The sequence below is a fragment of the Silurus aristotelis genome (genome assembly GCF_946808225.1).
Source record: "Silurus aristotelis genome assembly, chromosome: 14".
Taxonomy (NCBI): Eukaryota; Metazoa; Chordata; class Actinopteri; order Siluriformes; family Siluridae; genus Silurus; species Silurus aristotelis.
In genome coordinates, this window is record NC_139587.1 from 12,775,028 (window position 1) to 12,788,870 (window position 13,843).

The 13,843-nt window shown below is 38.2% G+C and overlaps 1 protein-coding gene across 4 annotated transcripts in view; it reads right to left on the reverse strand.

Moving 5' to 3' along the window:
• Positions 1-13,843, reverse strand: part of pcdh19 (protocadherin 19) — a 175,837-nt gene that overhangs the window by 122,372 nt on the left and 39,622 nt on the right. The gene's annotated exons all lie outside the window — the stretch shown is intronic.

Consider the following 13,843-nt stretch of genomic DNA (forward strand, 5'->3'; position numbering starts at 1 on the left):
CACTTTGCACCATTGAGAGCGTTCTTATGGGTAGCATCACTTCCTGGTTCGGGCACAGCACCATGCAGGACAGGCGAGATTTCCAGAGGGTGGTGCGTTCAGCTAAACTTACCATCTGCACCAAGCTCCCTAACCTGCAGGACTACAAGGTGCAGGACCAGGGCCAGAAAGATTTTGAAGGACCTTAACTTTGTCTGATGGAGGGACCACCTCAATGGCCTCCTTCCTCAGGAGAATGTCTACTTCTTGTCCCATGACCAGAGCCTGCTCGGTTCCCACCAGAGTGGGATGAACCCCTTCGAACCAGGGCAGATGAGGTTCTGCGTTGATTTTGGGGCTGGAACTGGAAGACCCCGACGTGGAGGTTGCGAATCCCGCGACATAAAGCACTTGTCCAGTTTGCTGGACAGAGGGGCTTTCCACTTATCGGCAACATGAGTCACAACCTCCAAAAGCTCCTCGACTTCCATGTGTCACAGAGAGCTGCAATAAACTCTATTTTGCTCTCCTCATCCCTGTTTTTTTTAAGTCCATTTAAAAAAGGATTATTCCCTTATATGACCGTAAGACAATTTTTGATATTTGATTTGCCAGTATGACAACTGGTTTCAAAGTCCAGATATGAGTGTTTTCCTTGTGTGAGGCACAGGGACTACAAGCACAGACTGTGGTCCATAAGTTCCTCAGGTGACAAAGACAAGGGTAAAGAATAAACAAACCCGTCACACATCCACATTTTAAATGCCATCCGATGTGCCATATGGAATTTATGAATTTATTTGCAGTTACACAAAGAAAATCAATTTAAAATAAAAAACTAACTAACAAGCTTCTGACTTTTCTTACTGCATAGATACAATTTATTTTACATCAATGCCACAATAACTGATCCTGAGCCAATATCTAACTTCTAAAGAAACATTCAAATTGATGGGAGTAATCCATTTCAAGATGACAACACCCTGATCCACAGAATATGACCTGCCATGCCTACTTTCAAATGGTGCAGGCTATTTGTTGGTACCACAAACAGAAAAAGAGGAGCAATAAGGAGCAGTAGGGAGCAATTTTCTTTTACAAAAGACCCATAGGTTTGGAACAGCCTTCCAACCTTTAGTGTTTGGGACTCAAGACACAAGCTCAGTGCTCAAGTCTAGGTTAAAGATCTACTGATTTAATCAGGCCTTTTGTGAACAGGTTTTTCTTAGGTAAAGAAGCAGATCTGGATGCATCATGGTTATTGCATGGAGTGAGTAGATCTGGATGCATCATGGAATATTTTGGTGAGCTGGGATTGTTGGGTGCTGTTGTTTCCCCACTCTCACACGTTCACTTAAGTTTACAGTGAGGAAAATAAGTATTTGAACACCCTGCTATTTTGCAAGTTCTCCCACTTAGAAATCATGGAGGGGTCTGAAATTGCCCCGGTCATCCTCTCCTTAATACAGTGCAGTTGCCCTGTCCCATGTGCAGAAAAACACCCCCAAAGCATGATGCTACCACCCCCATGCTTCACAGTAGGGATGGTGTTCTTGGGATGGTACTCATCATTCTTCTTCCTCCAAACACGTTTAGTAAAATTATGACCCAAAAGTTATATTTTGGTCTTATCTGACCACATGACTTTCTCTCATGACTCCTCTGGATCATCCAAATGGTCATTGGCAAACTTAAGACGTGCCTGGACATGTGCTGGTTTAAGCAGGGGAACCTTCCTTGCCATGCATGATTTCAAACCATGACGTCTTAGTGTATTACCAACAGTAACTTTGGAAACGGTGGTCCCAGCTCTTTTTAGGTCATCGACCAGCTCCTCCCATGTAGTTCTGGGCTGATTTCTCACCTTCCTTAGGATCATTGAGACCCCACGAGGTGAGATCTTGCATGGAGCCCCAGTCCGAGGGAGATTGACAGTCATGTTTAGCTTCTTCCATTTTCGAATGATTGCTCCAACAGTGGACCTTTTTTCACCAAGCTGCTTGGCAATTTCCCCGTAGCCCTTTCCAGCCTTGTGGAGGTGTACAATTTTGTCTTTAGTGTCTTTGGACAGCTCTTTGGTCTTGGCCATGTTAGTAGTTGGATTCTTACTGATTGTATGGGGTGGACAGGTGTCTTTATGCAGCTAACGACCTCAAACAGGTGCATCTAATTTAGGATAATAAATGTAGTGGGGGTGGACATTTTAAAGGCAGACTAACAGGTCTTTGAGGGTCAGAATTCTAGCTGATAGACAGGTGTTCAAATACTTTTTTGCAGCTGTATCATACAAAAAAATAGTTTAAAAATCATATATTGTGATTTCTGGATTTTTTTTTTTAGATTATGTCTCTCACAGTGGACATGCACCTACAATGACAATTTTAGACCCCTCCATGATTTCTAAGTGGGAGAACTTGCAAAATAGCAGGGTGTTCAAATACTTATTTTCCTCACTGTATATGTGGTGGGGTAAGTTGTTTTATTTCCCAAATAGCCCTCATGTCTGGCTCTCCTGTTTACAGTAGGTATGATGTCATAGCTAGTATTGCTGGAGTCTTTACTCACACCTTTATCACACTGCACAGTTTCCTTAACTATTATGTAACAATGTGTCATGAAATGTGCTCAATTTAAGCTTTGTAAGAGCATTTATTATAAAACAAGCATACAAATCCGAAGGCCAAAGAGTTTTTAGAAACAGGCAGAGGTCAGGCAAATAGCAAACAACAAAAAAGGGGTAAATCCCATAAAAACAAACAAACAAAAAAAACAACAACAGAAGCACAATTAAATGAGACAATGAATTAAACGAAAAGCTTGGTAAAAGCTAAATAGACAAGTTACTTTGCAAAAACTAAAGAGACACAAACCTGTCATTCAAACAGATGCATCTCAATAAATTTGAATATCATTAAAAAGTTGATTTATTTTAGTTAATAAATACAAAAAGTAAAATTCGTATATTATATAGATTTATCACACACACACTGATATATTTCAAGTATTTTGTTTAAATTGGATGATTATGGCTTACAGCTAATTAAAACCCAAAATTCAGTATCTCAGAAAATGAGAATATTGTGAAAAAGTTTAATATTGAAGACTCGTGGTGTCATGCTCTAATCAGCTCATTAAATCCAAACACCTGCAAAGGTTTCCTGAGCCTTTAAATGGTGTCTCAGTCTGGTTCAGGCTACACAAACATGGGGGAAGACTGCTGACTTGACAGTTGTCCAGAAGACAATCATTGACACCCTGAATATAGAGGATAAGACACAAAAGGTCATCGCTAAAGAAGCTGGCTTTTCACAGAGTGCTGTATCCAAGCACATTAATGGAAGGAAAAAATGTGGTAGAAAAAGGTCAAACGTGGCCCATTTAAGAATTTGGGCGAGATTCACTAAGAGTGGACTACAGCTGGAGTCAGTGCTTCAAGAGCCACCATGCACAGATGTATCTGTGGGCTACAACTGACACATTCCTTGTGTCAAGCCACTCCTGAAGCAGAGACAACGTCAGATGTTGCTCAGTGGGCTAAAGTAATCTTTTCAGATGAAAGGAAAGAAAATTTTGCATTTCATTTGGAAATCAAGGTCCCAGAGTCTGGAAGCAGAGAGGAGAGGCACAAAATCAGGTTTTAGAGCACTTCATGCTTCCCTCTAGTGACCAGCTTTACGGAGATGCTGATTTCATTTTCCAGCAGGATTGGCACCTGCCCACACTGACAAAAGCACCAAAAGTTGGTTAAATGACAAGGTGTTGGTGTGCTTGACTGGCCAGCAAACTCACCAGACCTGAACCCCATAGAGAATCTATGGAGTATTGTCAAGAGGAAAATAAGAAACAAGAGACCAAAAAATGCAAATGAGCTGAAGGCCACTGTTAACCTGTATGCCTTTGCCACAGATTTTGGGACTTACAGCTAAAGATGTCCCACCAGATTTACCAGCATGCCCTACCAGATCTACCAGAAACACTCCCTGATAATAGTGGGGTACATACACAATTTAAATATCTCTAAAAAGAAGACATTTTGAGCTTTACTGTACATTATTTAATTATTTAAATATCAATATTGTTTAAAAAGATAAGTTATAGACAGTTATAAATGATGAAGTGCCATGGATATACATTTTCTGCATTGAACATTATTTTTATTTTATATATAAATACATAAAATCAGTCCTGGAACAATCGACCCTCAACTTTAACCAGATTCCCAGTACCGGCACTGGCCACACAGCCCCACAGCACGATGGAACCTCGCCCCAAATTTTACTGTGGGTAGCAAGTGTTTTTCTTAGAACGCTGTGTTATTTTGCCGCCATGCATAATGCCCCTTGTATGACCAAATAACTCAATCTTTTTTTATCAGTCCACAGCACCTTATTCCAAAAATGAAGCTGGCTTGTCCAAATGTGCACTTGCATACCTCAAGTGACTCCATTTGTGGCGTGTGTGCAGAAAAGGCTTCTTTCGCATCACTCTCCCATACAGCTTCTCCTTGTGCAAAGTGCACTGAATTGTTGAAAGATGCACAGTGACACCATCTGCAAGTTGATGTTGTAGGTCTTTGGAGGTGGTCTGTGGGCTGTTTTTGACCGTTCTCACCATCCTTCGCCTTTGCCTCTCCAATATTTTATGTGGCCTGCCACTTCTGGCCTTAACAAGAACTGCACCTGTGGTCTTCCATTTCCTTACTATGTTCCTCACAGTGGACACTGACAGCTTATATCTCTGCGATAACTTTTTGTAGCCTTCCCCTAAACCATAATGTTGAACAATCTTTGTTTTCAGGTCATTTGAGAGTTGTTTTGAGACCCCCATGTTGCCACTCTTCAGAGGAGAGTCAAAGAGAACAACAACTTGCAATTGGCCACCTCAAATACCTTTTCTCATAATGGGATGCACCTGTCTATGAAGTTCAAGGCTTAATGAGCTCACCAAACCAATTGTGTGTTCCAACTAATCAGTGCTAAGTAGTTACAGGTATTCAAATCAACAAAATGACAAGGGTGCCCAAATTCATGCACCAGTCTAATTTCGTTTTGATGCATAATGCACATTTTCTGTTAATCCAATAAACCTAAATTCACTACTGAAATATTACTGTGTCCTTTAGTTATTTGATAGATCAAAATGAAATTGCTGGTCCAAACAGCCAAATATTTATAAATGAAAATCATGGACATTGTCAGGGGTTCCTAAACTTTTGCATACAACTGTAAATAAATAGCTGACCATTAAATGTCAGGATCCTCCGGGCACACGGCGCACACTTCCAGTTCCATGGTGCGCACTTCCAGGTGGGCGGCCATCTTGCTGTTTTTCCCGCGGCTCCCGGTATTTAAGGACACCCGAGACTTAAGCATGTGGCCAGATTATCTCACCAGCTTCCTATAGTCCCTGGAATTATTCTTGTCACCCTGCCTGCTTCTGGTACCTGTTCCTGATCCTGTTCCTGACCCCTGTTCTGCTCTGCTCTGGTTTTGACTTTGGACTTGTTTTTGGTTTGCATTTTTGCTCTGTCTTCATTGTTCTGTTTGCTGGCTCTTTTAGATTGTTTTTTTGGATCTGGTTTAGTATCTGCCTGCATTGCCCTGTTTCCCTGTATTTTGACCCTGGACTGTTTATTGGACTTTGCCTGTGCCCTTTTATTAAAGCCTGTTTACTCCATACCCCTGTGTGCGTCCTGCATTTGGGTCCTCCCATCCACTCACCTAGTCACCCGTGAGTTCACTGACAATAATCTAGCCGTGCACCATGTCCTTTGAGATTTTCTCATTAAAGGCTATTGTTATACATGTTTGGCTATTTATATTGATTTGGCATTCATATTGATGGTCAGGTAGCCAGACAAGCTATTGTTCTACAATCATGGCCATTCATATTGATGTCCGGCCATACCAATCCCAATACACACACACACACACACACACACACACACACACACACACACACACACACACACACACACACACACACACACACACACACACACACACTTACTTTTTAATCATTTCTCAAAAAACTAAAAACAAACGGGTAATAAAAAGTATAAAATCATATAAAACTAAAAAGGGAGATATATTGTAACTTACAGTTGTAAAATAGGCTCAGATTTTCCATCTTCATGCAGATTTCTGCCCCCAAGAATAATTTCCTTTGTGCAAATCTCAGATAAAACAACTTTTTTGACTTTACATTTTTTTCCTTTGTTTTCTTTTGTGTAAACAACGTCCAGTTAGCACGAGCTGAAAACAGCTGTTTGTGCCGAACTGAGAGCTGCAACCACTTCCTGGAACGTCACAGCACGTGCTGCTTCGACCAGTAAGAGTTTGTAAAGAGTAATAAAACTGAAACTCACCCATGTGGGGAAAAAAAACCTCCCATATATAGTTAGAATCCAATATATAGTTAGAATCCTGCATTAATTGGCTACATTTTCCATCAGTCATTTTGTTTCCCTTCCCGTGGGCTCGCCACCTGCAGGAGGGACCATAAGGGACGGTGCTGTAAGGATTGGGCAGCAGTCGAAGGCGGGGGCCTGCTTAGACTGCTGCCCCCGTGACCCGAATTACGGATAAGCGGGAGAAAATGGATAGATGGATTTTGTTTCCATAATGCTACTGGCTGGAAATAAAAGGTTTGAAATGATAGGTGGCGCATAATAAATGTCACCTAGACACCTGCCTATGAATTGTAGACTTAAGCCCGAGATTCCGCCTATTTTATAAAAAATTTTTGTGGTCTCATTTGTTTTGTCTTTTGTTTTTTGTTTTTTTTTACCAGCAAAATGTTTTTTATACGAAAATTATTCCGAAACATATACACATAAACAATCGAAGTTTTAAGAAATAAACCGGGATTTGCAGCAGTGGATGTGTTTGTGACTCGTTATTACAATAATAATGTAAGTAGTGCATTTTTTTAATGCATGTTGTTTGTGTGTACTGCTTACACAAATTCAGCAAATAAATTATTTATACGTTTTCATATACGTTATAAAACAACTTTCCAATGATATTCTAATTTATTGAAATGCACCTGTATGTATATTAAGGGTGTAACGGTACATAAAATTCACCATTTGGTTACATACTTCAGTTTTGGTTCAGTTCAATTTTGTTACGGTTGGTACCGTTTGGTGCATATGATTTTAATCAAATGAAATAAATGGAAGAATTAAATTTAATATGTGCAGATGAGGATGGTTCCACATGTCTAAAGATCCATGAAGATGTTGAGCAGGGTTAAACTTGAAAACAGTGAAGTGTGGATTTGAATTGTAATTAATCAACAAACAGTTAATAACCTCCACAATAATGGAACTATAAACAATGGATATTCATCGTCACTCAGATGTGGATGTGTTTCCATTAGAGTCTGGTCATGTAGTACCTATTTCAAGATAAAGAGAGGAACATTTCTGCTGGTTATGAGTATAGTGGTTGTATTTCTCTTTAATTTGTTAACCTACATCTGGCACATTATTGCCATTACTTCTCATTTGGCTATCATTGGTATTTCTCACTGGAACCACAATAGCAACAAAAGAAGATCATTCTGCTTAATTGTTTTTCCCTAATAATTTTGGAATGTGAAAATACTCCTTAGTGGTATTGGGTTGCCTACACAAATTATTAGAATTTCCAATAAATTATTTGCTTTCTATTAGAGAATAGGTTTTCTTTCAGGAAATACAAGGAAGCTGAGCAGAAAAAGGAATGCTTTAGCTTTACTCTTACTACTGGATGAAATTACATATCTGTCCTGGATTATGACACAAACCTCACAAAGTGCTCCATATAACAAAGAACATGAGATTGTGAAGTTCCCCACTCAACAGCAAAATTGTAAGGAAAATGGCTGTGGGAGGTGGATAAGTGGTGGGGTGGGTTAAGGGTAAAATCACCCGCCCTATATTGTCAGAAATCTTTACACATTGTAAATGAAATGGGCTTCAATCAATAGAACCACATAGTATCAAACTAAGCTTCTGATTCCTGGAGAGAACTCTGACTAACAATCAGGAGACGGCACAAGACAGATGAAGCAGAGGAGTCCTCGTTAATATACAGCTTCACAAGTGAATACAGTCAGAATTGCGAGAATTTTTTTTATGTTGTGGAAACAGGCTCTATAAGATTCAGGCTAAAGAAAGAGACAACTTTTTCAAATTTCCAAATTTTATGATCATTTTGAACTAAAACAAAAAAAATTGTGCATTTATTTTTATCATTTATTATTATTTATATTGTGTATATATAAATGTATTTACGGCAATTAAATGCACTAAATGGGTTTAGTTTTCACATATATTCTCGTATGCAATTTCAGCAATAATTTTTTTTTCTTTTTCTTAAAAGGAAACAAATGACTTGTTTCTCTTGTATATTTAGTATTGCTCTTTAATAAAGAAAAGGTACTTCTTATTCGATTACTTGATTAATTGTTGGAATAATCAGTAGAATACTAGATTACTAAAATAATCGATAGCAACAACTCACTTTAAACCCATTAAAACTTGTCAACCTGAAATGGAAGCCATTTCTTTCTAGATACTGGTCTGGTAAATCTGCTAAATGGCAATTTAGATAACAGAACAAAAAACATGTCTATGTCCATCATACAAGAAATTTCAAAGTAACTGGAATTCATCAATATTTATTGAATATTTAACAAATATAAAATTTTTCTTTTGACTTTTGATTAAATTTAATATTTTAAAGAATAAAACGTTATTTTGTTGCACAGTTTTTAGAGGCAATCACTGCAAATAAGCAATTTTTGTAGCTCTCAATTAAACCTCTGCACATGTCAACAGGCAGGTTCTGTTAATGAGAAAACTACTTCCACTTTTTCAGATTTTAGGGTTGTCTTCTCCAGACAGCATGTTCAACTTGACCCATAATTGTTTAATAGGATTTGGATCACGGCCATTTTAGCAATTTTAGGGTGCTTAAAGTAGTATGTTTTTGGTTGTTATACTGGTGGTGGTCCCATGAAATGCAACTGAGATTTCATTGTGCCTGGTACAGATTCAAGAATTCCTATGACAGATTCAGCAAAGCAGCCCTGAAACATAATCCACCAAAAAACAAAAATGCATCAGTTTTGTCTCATCTGTTTGTTCCCATTGCTGTAAAAAAAGTGACTGATGGTGCAGACACTGATGTACCTAGGCCTAGGAGTTCAGTTTGTATCTATTTGGATGTTTTCCTTATCTCTTTTCAGAGAGGTTAGCTACAGTGCCATTACATTTCCTAATATTATTTGTTCAGTAGTCAAAGAAACATCAATCTGCTAGGTAGCCTTTTACAATTGACATGCTTGTCTATTATTTCCTTTCTGACCTCCTCAGCAAACACTCTCCTCTGCTTTCTCTGGTTTGTATTCAGTCTAGATTCCATATGAATCTGTATTCAAGATTTATCAGCTGTGGCCAGATTTTTTTGGAAGGGGGTTCTGAGTAGAGGCTATTATCTAATAAACAATTTGGCATTAAAAAGCTTTTCCAAACCAGGCCCATGATTTAACAATTGAAATCTATTTAACGCTAGATTCTTCCATACTGTGGATAGTTACAATTTAAAAATTTGAGACAGACTTTTAGACAGATTACCTTTCACACATTGCCTCTCAATAAATCACTGGCACATCTGTATAGAATGCAATCAGTGAACTACAGGCCACTACTACAAACAATATTTGAATGTAATTTACTTGCGAAGCTTTTCAGAGATTTTATTTGTTTACCACAGTCTGCAACTCATACTCTTCTAGGCCATTATCAAATATATGCAAATAGTTAGTAGCTTACTTTTAATAACGTTTTAACACATGCACACATGTAGGCACTATAAAACGTATACATTTTAGAACATGCATATATGTTGTAGCTAGTCTAATAAAGTGTAAAATTAAGTGATTTTGTTACCTTTGCAAGTTGTAAGATTTTCTTTGTAATCTCTTTTATGCATTTACTTTTTAGCCATTTCTAATGTAAATCATGTTTACTGGTTTTTTTTTCCAAATTAGTGGTTAAAAGCTGTCAAAATTACTTTTGAAGTTAGTTAAATGAGAAGAGTTAATTAAATGTCAGCAGTGTTTGCCTATGCAAAATTATTCACTAACACAGCTTGTTTTCTCTCAGTGACAATGATGGGGTGATGTTTATATGTGCGCATGAATCCCATAGCTGTTTAACACTTGCATATAGATTAACCCTTTGCTGCACCTCGTCTCTTGTTTGTCCCTTCATAGTTTTGTTCATGTGTTCATTAAATTGTGAAACTCGATGTGCATTTTGCACTTTTTTTTTTTTAATTCCTTTTGTACATTTTGTTCAGACAGGTCTCAAAACAATTTGAGCCAAATTTGGTAAAAATTGGACAAGATTTGGAGGAGGAATATCATAAATTATAGTTAGATATAAGCATTTGTAGATTATTGTAACTTTCAACCACAAGAGTAACAAAATGAGTTGCATAACAAGTGACATGTCAAACAACTTACACTGATCCAGGGAATGCATACACATTTTTAAGCACATGTATAAAAATTTATGATTTAGTCAGAATCTTTATTAGAACCACCCCATTCATTGTACCAAAAGAAAATATTATGTGAAATAATAATAATAATAATAATAATAATAATAATAATAATAATAATAATAAGAGGAAGTAGTAAAGGTACAGTAATAGTGTGCCTATGTACATTTACAGCTTTGGCCAAACGTTTTAAGAATGTCAATCAGTTTTTATGGTAGCAATTTGCATATACTCCAAATTGTTAGGAAGAGTGATCAGATGAATTGCAATTAAATGCAAAGTCCCTCTTTGCCATGGAAATTAACTTAATTCTCCCCCCCCAAAAAAAAAAAAACCTGGAAGACTGGAAGCTTTAAAAGAAAGGTGTTGCTTGAATTTATTGTTCCTCCTCGGTCAACCATGGTTACCTGCAAGAAAACATGTGCAGTCATTGTTCCTTTAAAAAAGGGATTCACAGGCAAGGATATTGCTGCAAGTAAGATTGCACCTTAATTAACCATTTATCGGATCATTTAAGAATTTCAAAAAGAGAGGTTCAAGTGCTGTGAAGAAGGCTTCAAGGCACACAAGAAAGTCCAGCAAGCAAGTTGATTTAATCAGAAAGTTGATTTAGCTGCTGGATCAGGGCACCACCAGTGCAGAGCTTGCTCAGGAATGGCAGCAGGCAGATGTTATTGCATCTGCACAAACAGTGAGGTAAAGACATTTGGAGGATGGCCTGTTGTGGCAGCAAAGAGGCCACTGCTGCATTTTCTCTGATGAATCCCCTTTCTGATTGATTGGAGCATCCGGGAAAAAGCTTATCCAGAGGAAAAAGATGAGCCCTACGATCAGTCCTGTGTCATGCCAACAGTAAAGCAGCCTCAGACTATTTATGTGTGGGGTTGGTTCTTAGCCAAGGGAGTAGGCTCACTAACAATTTTGCCTAAGACACCAGCCATGAATAAAGAATGCTACAAAAACATTCTCAGAAAGCAACATCCAAGACATCCAAGAACAGTTTGGTGAGAACAGTGCATTTTTTAGCATTATAGAGCACCTTGCCACAAAGAAAAATTGATAACTAAGTGGCTCAGGAAAAAAAAAAAAAAAAACATGGAAATTTTGGGTTGCAAAATTTTGCTAAATTGTGAATGCAAATGCTGTTCTTGGATTTTAGATCAGCATTCAACACAATCATTCCCCAGCAGCCAATAAACCAACAGACACCTGGGACTCAACTCCCCTCTCTGTAACTGGGTGCTGGACTTCTTATCAGAGAGACCACAAAATGTACAAGTCGGCGGGAAAACATCTAAGACCATCAAGCTAAGCACAGGGGCACCACAAGGGTGCGTGCTCAGCCTGCTGCTCTTCACAGTGTTGACCCAAGATTGTGTACCCAGTTACAGCACCAGCCACATCATCAAGTTTGCAGACGACACAACTGTAGTGGGCCTCATCACCAACAACAATGAGGCCAACTACAGGATCGAGGTGAACCGAATGGTCCAGTGGTGTAACAACAGCAATCTCTTCCTCAATGTGGGGAAGACCAAAGAAATTATCATCGACTTAAGAGGACACAAACTACCCACACCCCACACTAACCATCAACGGTGCTGCAGTCGAGAGGGTGAGCAGAAAGTTTCTGGGAGTACATATCTCTGAGGACCTCGCCTGGATGACAAACACCACATCTTTGGCCAAGAAAGATGAATCATGCCTTCACTTCCTCCACAAACTGAGGAAAAAGCATGAGTCCCACCTCCCATCATGTGCTCCTTTTACTGGGGCACAATTGAGAGCACCCTCACCAGCTTTATCACTGTGTGGTATGGAGACTGGGTAAGCATAGTGAATGCTTTCAGCAACATCATCTGTGTCTCTCTGCCTTCCCATATTTTCCATACCCGCCTCACTAGCAGAGCTGCTAATAGCTCACACCCATCAAAACCTCCACTTCACCTTCACCTGCCTTCCAAATGTACCAGAGCCTCCAGGCTCACTCCACAAGACTTTCAAACAGCTTTATCCGGCAGGCCGTCAGGATGCTGAACTCCATTACCTTCCCCTCTCCCACCTACTCCTGAACTTAAAACAAAATCTACAGCTCACCCCACAATTCCTCATTGTACCTAAGACACTTTATACTCTATGCAGAATTTTGCACAAAAAAAAGTTTACAAACACCTATTTAAAACTTACATGTACTAATTCTTTAAATGTGACACTGTTGCACTATCACACATTAGTCTTTTTGTACACTGTTGTACTATCTGCTATCTGTCTTGCACCTTACAAATTCCTTTATACTCAGAACTTCAGAATGTTTACATAAGTGGTGCTTGTGATACTATATACTTGCTCGATGTTTATGAGATATATGCACCCGGCTTTTATACATATATATATATATATATATATACAACAGTGCAACATTGAAACTCGTGCGAGGTTTCGTCAAGTCAAGTCAAGTCAAGTCAAGTCAAGTTTATTTGTATAGCGCTTTTCACAACAGACATTGTCTCAAAGCAGCTTTACAGAAAACAACAGTTGTCATAAATGTTTTATTTACTACTTTAAATGATAAATACAATAATAAAATAGGTTTTTCAAATGTTACTCCAAAGTTTCAAGCCAGATTTTGCAAGTTACTCAGGCTGGTTCCAAATGAAAAGTCACGAACTATTGATGTCACGAGTATCAGGGTTCCACTATATATATAATATAGTGGAACCCTGATACTCGTGACATCAATAGTTCGTGACTAGTTCGTGTCTATTTATCACAAGTAAATTGCTGTTACCGCGTACAAAATCTGTTCTATTGCACTGACTGCCTATGCAAACTTTCTATATTGCATTGACAATGAAAACACTTGAACAAGAAAAGACACAGTATATCTGCACATATGGTGGCATTGACAAATAAAAACCTTGAACTTGACAAACAAAAATCCACAAATTCTGACAAACTCCAAGTATTGATTATACAAGAATCGGCTGCTATCAGTCAATATGTGTCCCAGAAATTAATTGACAGCTTGTCGTGCAAATATTGACTTTTTGCATAAACTTAATGTAATTGTCAATAAAAGCCTTTGACACTTATGAAATGCTTGTAATTATTCTTCAGTATGCCATAGTAACATCAGACAAAAATATATAAAAACACTGAAGCAGCAGTGTAAAAATTTGTAAAATGTAATATTTGTGTCATTATCAATTGGCTATGGCTATAGATGCTTCACAAGTTATGTGTTTAAATGAAAACCAGAGATCAGATAATCAAAATCAATTTATTCACATATTCACTGAACTTTGAAA